A 9,908-nucleotide genomic window follows, 5' to 3' on the forward strand; every position below is an offset into this window, starting at 1 on the left:
CTGATGAGAATGGGAGTGGGATAAAGAGCCTTGGAGCTTAAAGGGGTTCCATGGATGGACTTCTGTGTGTACATTGTTGATTCCCTCCAGAGAACATCAGCTCCTTTAGAGCAGGGATTAGTTGGTTTTTGTCTCTGGTTTCCTAGCACCTAGCAAGGGGCTTGGCACAGAGAAGTTCTCTAACAAATGCTTATTGATTGATTGATTCATTGATGGATGTGGTCTGACTGGCGCAGAGTACAGTAGAACAATTACTTCTTAATGGATGCACTATACCAGAGGTGTCAACCACGCAGCTCTGGGACTGGACAGAGCCTGCAATGTTCCTGAGTGCAGCCAAACCAAATTAAAATGTAGTTGGGAAATATTTAGCAAAATAAATTAAAAAGAATGAAATGTTGGTAATATTTAAATGTAGCTGTAAGTCACTATGCTGCCTGTTGGCATTATGTATGGTTTAGTGTTTCCATATTTCTATCTGAGTTTGATCCTACTGTCCTAGTCCAATCCCAACCATATCCTCTTGTACTGCTGTACTCCAAGTGGCAGAGTGATAAGGAGGGAAGGGGATGCTGGATTTTAAGTCAGCAGACTTGGGTTTATTTCTTGGCTTTGCCACTATTTAATACCTGTATAACCTTGGGTAAAGTACTTTTCTTTGGGTTGTGATGTCCTCATCTGTGAAATGAAGAGATTGTTCTAGATGACCTCTAGCCAGAGATATGCTGGTAAAATGTTAAACAACCAGCTCTCCAGGGAGAAAACTTTTATGTAGGATGCACTATTAAGTTTATTTGCATCTCAGCACTTTTAAGTCTAGATAACCAACCAAACAATAAATCACACCCTGGCTTACAAGGCATAAATGCTCACAATTTGAAAATGTAACTACTGGCTCTCAAAAAGTTGGCTCCAACTCATCAGGGCCTCTAAATACTCTATAACTATGTTGCTATGATGTAGATCTTCAGAATTCTCCATGCTTCATTTTTTTTTTTGTTTAGCATTTTTTAAAAGTTTTGTCTGACTTTTCATTACTCCTTTTGGGGTTTTCTCAGCAAAAATACTGGAGTGATTTGTGATTTCCTTCTTCAGCTCATTTGACAGTTGAAGAAACTGAGATAAAACAGGTTAAATGATGTACCCAAGGTCACATAACTAGAGAGTTCCTGAGGTCAGATTTGAACTCAGGCAGATGAGTATTACTGATTTTCAGCCCAGCACCCATCTAAACTTCTCCTTCTCTCATTTCCTCACACTCGGTCTGCTCTTTGACTTTGTTATAACCTTCAGTTCCTTCCTGCCTCTGCCCCATCTTTATTTTCCCAGTCCATCTCCCTATACTCTAGTTTTCCTCACCTCTGCCTGAAGTTTTGATCCCACTTTCATTCAAAAACCCACATTTATTAAGTATCTACCATGCACAGAACACGTGTGAAGTACTGAGAACTTTACTTCACTAGCAACTATCCCAGAATCCCTTGCCCCATGCTTTTGCTGAACCTGGTCTACAAATTCTTATCTTCTGAGTAACTTCCACCACTTAGAATTTTTTCTGTTCCTCACAGGGCTGTGGATCATCCCTGGAGAAAATCACAAAATTGACTTGATTTCAACCAGTAAAAATTTATGGCATATAACCTTAGTTGAGGCTATGGCGCAGTTTGACAATCCTTTTCTGCCTTTATCGATTCCCTATCTCATTTCCTACAATGACTGTTCTGAACATTTCTTCTCTCCTTTTACCCCAACTGGCCTCCTACTCTTTACATTTATAGTGGATGGCCTAGTCTTTACTTCCCTGAGAAATAAAAGCATTCAGCGTGATCCTTCTGCCCTTCCTCAAAACTTCTCAGCATCATCAGTCACTCTATCCACCTTCCCTCCTAGTCATAGTGAAAGAAGGTATTTTTCCTTCCCACTAAGACTTATCACTTGAACCCATTCTCTCTTGCTTTCTCTAGGCCCTCACTCTAGATTATCTCCTATGCTCGAGATACTCTTCTTCCTCACCTCCACTTTCTAGCTTCTCTGACTTTCATTAAGACTAATATCAAATCCCACCTTCCGCAGGAAGCCTTTCTCAGTCTCTTTCATTATGACCTCCCCCTACCTACACACATAATCTGACATCTTCTCTCTCAATTTATCTTTATTGAGACTGTTTATATCAGGTATGCACAATTTTTCATGTTGTTTTCTCCATTGGAATGTGAGTTTCTTGAGAGTAGGGACTATTATGTTTCATTGTATCCCGGGAATTTAACATAGTATCTAGCAAATGGTAAAGCAATTAATAAATGCTTGTTAACTTGGGCAAATAGGTGGTACAGTATAGAGCAATAAACCTAGAGTCAGAGCAATAACCTAATGAGTCTTCCTGACTTCAACTCTGGCCTCAGACATTTACTTGCTGCATGAGCCTGGGCAAGTCACTTAACCCTGTTTGCCTCAGTTTACTCATCTGCAAAATGACCTGGAAAAAGAAATGGCAAATGATTCTAGAATCTTCATCAAGAAAACCCCAAATAGGGTCATGAAAAGGCAGGCACAAGTGAACAAGAAAAAAACTTGTTCACTTTTCCTAGGTCACATGAGAGTAAGTCTCAGATTCCAGATTTAACCTGAGATCTTCCTCACTCTGGTCTTCCCAGCACCCGAGTTTCTTCTAGCTACCTTGCAATGGGTAAGCACTAGATCACTTAGTGCCTTGTAAAGTAGTCAATACTCTGAGTAGACTCATTTGTATCTAGGAAAGGATGTGCTATTGATTGATTGATTTCTGAGATTAAGATGCCTGTAATCATACTAAAATAAGAAACTGAAGTATGGCAATGCTAACCAGTATTAATAAAAATTGGGATGGTAATAATAAACAAGGCAGCATGTAAAAGTGGATAGAGGATCAGCACCAGAATCAGGAAGATCAGGGTTCAAGTCATCTCTGATATATACTAGGCCAGTGATGAACTACAATATATTTATCTCTTCTGGTATCCTCGGCAACTCTTTAAGTCACCAAAGAGTTTTCTCTTTGCTTTGGTGGAGGTAATTTCTCCATTGGGAATTCTCTACACAGTTGAAATCAGCTACAGACCACTGCCACTTCCCACACTGAAAAATAATTATTGGCATGTGGATAGAACTGTATGATTTACACAGTACTTTATGTACATTATCTCTTTTTTCTCCTAATGATTAATAATTGTGTTCTCCCTCCTCCTTCTCCTCCCCATCCCCAAATATTTATTAACTTCTTATTTGAGAAACCATTCTAAATTTCTTGTCAGGTACTTGCTCAAGTATCTTTTAACCCCTCTCTAGTTTCCTCATCTGTAAAATAAATAGCATTTACCTTACAGAGATTCTGGGGCACCAAATGAGATAACATACATAAAGCACTATGCAAAACTCAAAGAGCTACATAAATGTTGCATTCATTATTTGTTTAATTTGTCAGGAATTGATTTTGCCATTTAAAAAAAAATCTGTTATTTTATACTTTTTAAAAATTAGAACAACATATGTGCATCTTTAATCTTCTGGCACATTTCCCATTCTCAAGGATTCCTTAGAGAATACTAAAAGTAGCCCTAAGAGCTAATCTTCAGATTCCTTTACCTTCTAGGCTATAATTTATCTGGACCTGAACACCAGAAATCATTAAAATGACTAAATGTTCTCATACTATTCAATTCAATTTCATAAATATCTATTAACCCCTTATTGAATAGAGAACACACAGTTCTAGAAATCATGAGAGAAAGAGATAAAATTTAGATAAGATGCAGTGCTTAGAAAGAAACATGAAAAGAAGGGGGAAATGGAAAAGGAATCAGCATTTATATAAAGCCTACTATGTGTCAAGTACCATGCTAAGAGTTTTTACTAATATTATCTCATTTGTTCCTCACAACCACCCTGAAAAGCAACTACACCAAAAAATAAAATCAAAGAGAGAAAAGTTTCTACAAGGTTGTTTCAATTCAGTTCAATTTAGCAGAGATCAGCGGAAAGATCACCAGTATCAAGGAATATAGGTTTGAATATTAGTTAGTTCTTCCACTTAACTACCTATGTAACTTTGGATAAATCACTTCAAATCTTTTAGGCTTCGGTTTCCCCATCTGGAAAATGAAGGGATTGAATTAGATCACTTCCAACATCTCTTACAACCCTAAATCTATGATTCTTTGAGTCTGTACTCTGTGCTAGGCATGGAGATACAAAGGCAATAATTACCCCAACATCAACATCTGTATCAGCATCAACAATAGTAGCAGCAGCAGCAGCAGCATCTCCCAGAAAGAACACTGACCCATAAAAAGTTAAAAACAGTATTTTTAATGGATGATATTACAAATAGTATTAAGCTTTTTTTTTAATGTGCCAGATACTGTTAAAAAGCACTATGCATCCAAACACAAGCAAAAAGAAAAACAATTCCTGTCCTCAAGGAGCTTTTATTTCAAGGGGAAGGATTGGGCAGACAATATGAAAAAGGAAATTGAAAAGGGGAGAAAAGAAGAAGATTCCTAGCTTAGAGAGAAGGGATGCTGGGGGAAAGAAAGAAGAAATGAAGAAATAGCTAGTCTAGATACCCTCTTTAAGTGTAGGTTTTGGGAGGAGGACTCCACCCTCCAATCATATATTCCAGAAAATATGGAAGGAAAACCTTTCAAGACATATAAACCCAATAGTTATAATTATTCACTACTTGTGTGATGTTGGGCAAGCCATTTGATCTCTTTGGGGCTCAGTTTATTTATTTGTAAAATGGGAAAGTTGCACCAGATATGGCCTAAGATTCCTTTCAACTCTAGATCTGTGGCCCAGAGAGAAATGTGTGGACACGGGGAGGAGGGACATATCATATCTATCTTCCTAACTGCTATTAGAGTATGTTACCTCTAGTGAACATGGAGAAGTTAAGATTACATGTCAATGTTGTTGTTGTTCAGTAATTTTTTCATTGTGTCTGATTCTTTATGACCCCATTTGGGTTTTTTTAGTTGTTGTTTGGCAAAGATTTCTTTCTTCAGCTCATTTTATAGGTGAGCAAACTGAGGCAAACTCACCCAGGGTCATGTAGCTAGGAAGTATCTGAGGCTGAATTTGAACTCAGTTCTTCCTGATTCCAGGCCCAACACTCTATCTATTTTTCTATCTACCTCCATATCCCAATATTTATCAAAAATTTAGTCCCTAATGGCAACTGTTGAATTCACCTGTATAACTGTCCACAGATCATTAGAAGAAAATGTATAATTATATTATAAAATTACAAGAAATCATAATTATATGATTAAATTATAAAAAAACAAGGAAGCAATTGTTCCAGAACCATTTCTATATGAACTAATGAGAGAGAGAGAGAGAATAAGGTGATTATGTCCATACAATAAGAGAAACTTCAAATTTACATAGAGTTTTACATACATTATCTCATTTGAAAACCAGTCCCTATCCTCAAGAAGCTTATAAATCTACTGGTCGCCAAAGTCAAGTTCTCAGGTACTTTTACTAGGAAGTAAAGACTTTGAATAGAAGACCTGGATCATGGAACCATAGTCTTAGAATTGTAAAAGACCTTGGAGATCATCAACAGATCATCTGTTGTCCAAAGACCAACTTAGCTATGTTTGGAGAAGATGAGCAAAAGGTAATTAATTTTTTTTTTAAGGAACTGCTGTTCATTTAATCTTCTCCTAAGGTGTGAAGGTTCTGAAATCTATACTGAAAATGTTGGCAACAACACCAATGAATTAATTTAATTTAAAAAGTGTATTAACCACCTACCACATTCCCTTGTGACTGGACACTTGGAATGCAAGGACAGGTAGAAAACAAGCCATGCTCTCAATGTGCTATGCCTGGCACATGGTAAGTGCTTGATATCCTCATTTGTAAAATGAGCTGAAGAAGGAAATTACAAAGCACTCCAGTATCTTATCTTTGTCAAGAAAACCCTAAGTGGAGTTACAAAGAGTCAGACATGATCGAACAACTGAATGGCAACTAACTCTCTCTCTCTCTCTCTCTCTCTCATTTTCTCTCTTTCCCTCCTTCTCTCCTTCTTTGTCTCTCTCAGTCTGTTCAACTGTCTACCTATAATCTATATCTACATCTATTAATTAATAATTTATTTATAATCTATTTATAGATTTATTAATGGAGAAAGGGCAAGTACACAAATAACTATAATATGAAAGAGATAACTGAAAGGGCAGGCAAATACTATGAGACATTTGAGGAAGGAGTAATCACTTTCACCTAGGGGAATCAAAGAAGGCTTCCTGGAGGAGATACCCCTTGAGTTAGGCCTTAAATGAAGACATAGAGATGAAACTAATGAGAAGAAAATTCATTCCAGACATATCATAGAGTAATATGAACAAAGATATGGACATAGTAGAAGATAAATGAAACTGGAAATGGAAAACAGCCTTGCTTGGCTAAAATCCAAAAAATGAACAAACAAACAAAAAAAAAACCATGTAGGGGCATGATATAAACTAAACAGGCAGATCTGAGCCATAATGTAAAGAAATACCTCAAATACTTGGAACATTTTATTTTGTATCTATAGGGAGTTTATGAGTAAAGAAATGGCATATTCGTAGAAAACTCTTGAAATAAGTTGACAAAGATGTGTAGAAGAAATCCAATGCTCTGCTGGTTTATGGTAGGAAAGATCATTATCCACTTTAGGGATTAAAGCAGGCTTCATGGAAAGTCTACTATTTAAGTTGGGCTTTAATAAAGGAGCCCAAGACTATCCATCTTGGTCCATAATTCCTTCCCTACATGACTTATTCTACCTTTTCCAATAGGAATACAATTATTCTTGCTGGAGAAGATCAAGGGAAAAACAACAATTCTCAAATCTCATTATCATTATACCATAATAATAACTGACATTTCCATCCTGTTTAAAACTCTGCAAAGTGCTTTACCTACATTATTTCATTTAAGCCTTAAATAGTCCTCTGAGGAAGGTGCTATCAGCATCCTCTTTTTTCCATTTTAAGAAACATAGACAGGGAGAGGTTAAGCGATTTAGTTGCCTGTGGTCACATAGATAGTAAGAGTCAAAGGGTAAAATTGAGCCCCGGTCTTCCTAATTTCATTCTGACCATACATAATTGTGAGTACCAGGAAGCAAATCTATACAGACAGACAGATAGATATGGAGAGAGAGAGAGAGAGAGAGAGAGAGAGAGAGAGAGAGAGAGAGAGAGAGAGAGAGATAAATAGGGTGAGGGGGAGAGAGAGAGAGACAGAGACAGAGAAAGAGGTAGATAGGAGACTAAAAGATAGATAGATAGGTAGATAAGTAAGTAGACAGAAACTGAGAAATAGATAGGTAGGAAGATAGGAGATGGGGAAGGGAGGGAAGTAAGGAGGGACAGACAGAGAGAGGGAGGGAGAGAAACAGAGAAAGAGTGAGGGAGATATGAGATGGAAAGATAGGGAGGTAGATAGAGAGAAGGAGAGAGAGAGTGATAGAGATGGATAGGTAGAGAGATAAGTGAGTAGATAGAAAAAGACGGAGAATAAACAAGGAGTAGATAGATAGAGACAGACAGACAGATGAATGGATGGATAGATGATCGATCTTTCCCTCACTATATTTTTTTTTGAGATTCTCATATACTTCTGAGCTTTGGTCATCCCAACATGCTTTTTCTGTTATTCTTCACTGCAATGAGAAAGTTAAAAACTTGAGAAGAAAGGCAATACTGCAGAAAAATCATGAAAAATAGTCAGATAGGGCCCCTTTAATGTGAAGAACAGAGAGGCAGAATGAAACCCAGGGAATTGGCTCCTGGTACTTCAGTTATATATGGCCAGGGCTACTGTCCTCCCTGAGATGATGAATTCCCTGAGGCCACAGCTGCGGGGGACATTGGGAGCTTATGAGCAGCATGCTGTCAGCTCAGGAGAAGAGCTGATCATCAAGAGGGTTGCAAATTAGAGTTTCTTTTTTGACCTCCTCAAAAAGTTCAAATACTCCAGGCATTTATCTCCCTTCGAAGCTATGGGCCAGAATTCCTAACTTTTGGGTGTATACTGAAAACATAGATAAATTGGAAGATGTAAGTATGGGATTTTAATAGTGAGGAACTAATTACTCTGAAAAGGAAACTCTTGGCAGGAAGGGTACAAAAACTCAACATGTTTAGATCCTGTAATTCATGCATCACAAAATCACAGGGCAGAAAAGACCTTGAAATCTATAGTTTTGCTGTCTCTTGCATCCACATATAGCTAAAAATGTATACTTCTATACTTGCTGAGGGATTGCCTGACCATGTTAATCTAATGTACCATTGAAAGGCATGTATGATCTATGGAGCTATATAATAATGACCTATAATAAAATTACCGATTAGGCATAACATAAGAGCATAGCCATAACTAGGGCAGGGTGATCAGAGTTTCCCTCAGGGCTCCAAAATGCAAAGAGTGTGAAAATGTAAGATGATTTTAAAAGATCATGCAAAGTTAAAATTTATTACATTGACTTTTTATAAGCACTTCCATTCCTACAATTACATAGAATTGAGATGAACACTGTTTATATTGGATAATTAATTAAAATAGAAAGCTACTATACTTTCTTAATAATTAGTATTTATATAGCATTTCAGTTTGCAAAGTGCTTCACAAATATTATATCATTTTATTCTCAAGACAATCTTGGAAGGTGAGTGCTCTTCTTATGCCCATTTTGCAGATGCAGCAGTCAAGTGACTTGAAGCTAAGTATTTGAGATTGGATTTGAATTTAAGTATTCTTGACTTCAAGTGTTTTTCTCTGGAGTAAAATATCAGGTAAACTCTACTTTAACTTGGTCTCATTCTGCTTTGCTTCCTCTGGCAGTTTTTTGAACTCTCCTAGGACTTTCTCTCAATGGCTCAGGATGTCTATGTTTCTGCTACTTGCCACATTCACCAAAATTGCTTGTTAAAGTTATGTTTCAGAGTTACCATGAGCTGGATTCAGTTACCAAGCAGGAAGTCAGAAAATAAGAGAGACCTAGTTCTCCTTCTGTTTTAGTCAGCAAACAACATTTATTACGCACCTACTACTACTACCTGGGCAGAATACTTGTACATTTTAGATAATACCAATCGTAGATGACTGACCAAATAGGATAATGCAGGTAAAGTGCTTTTCAAATCTTAAAGTCCTATATAAATGTCAGCTATTATTATTATTAATGGGGATGGGTAGCCTGAGTAATAAAATCTCATTTGCTTTACAATTTACAAAGCACTTGTCTAATAATAATACTGTGAGATAGTTGCTGCAAGTATTATTATTCTTATTTCAGAGAAGGAAACTGAGACTCAAAGAAATTAATTAATTTGCCCAAGAAATAGCAGCACTAGAATTAATTCCAAGACAGGGTTCTATGATTCTCTAAGATTACTTCTCTTTGTACCATATATATTTGCTATTAATACATACATACATACACACACACACACACACACACACACACACACACCACATACAGGTTACATTGTCTGTGTCAAGTTTCTCAATTTTCCCTCATATGTAGAACATAGAGAATTTTAAAATGTCAGAGCCAGAGAAACATCTTAGAGATCATTGTTTTTGAATGTGTTTTTTTAAATACATTTTATTGATACTTTTTGTTTTTATCCAATGAAACCTTTCCTTTTTCCTTTCCCAGAGAGCAAATCTTTGCAACAAAGAATTTAAAAAGAAGGAAAAATCATTTCAGCAAAATCAATATGTATTTTTTTAAAGCTACCATTAAATATAGTATTTTATGCCTATAGCCTTCCTGCCCTCCCCTGTCAGAAGAGATACATTCTCATATCTCTTCTTTGGCGCTAAATTTGGCTATTATATAATTTTATACCATTCTATTA

The sequence above is a fragment of the Sarcophilus harrisii genome, chromosome 2 (assembly GCF_902635505.1).
Source record: "Sarcophilus harrisii chromosome 2, mSarHar1.11, whole genome shotgun sequence".
NCBI lineage: Eukaryota > Metazoa > Chordata > Mammalia > Dasyuromorphia > Dasyuridae > Sarcophilus > Sarcophilus harrisii.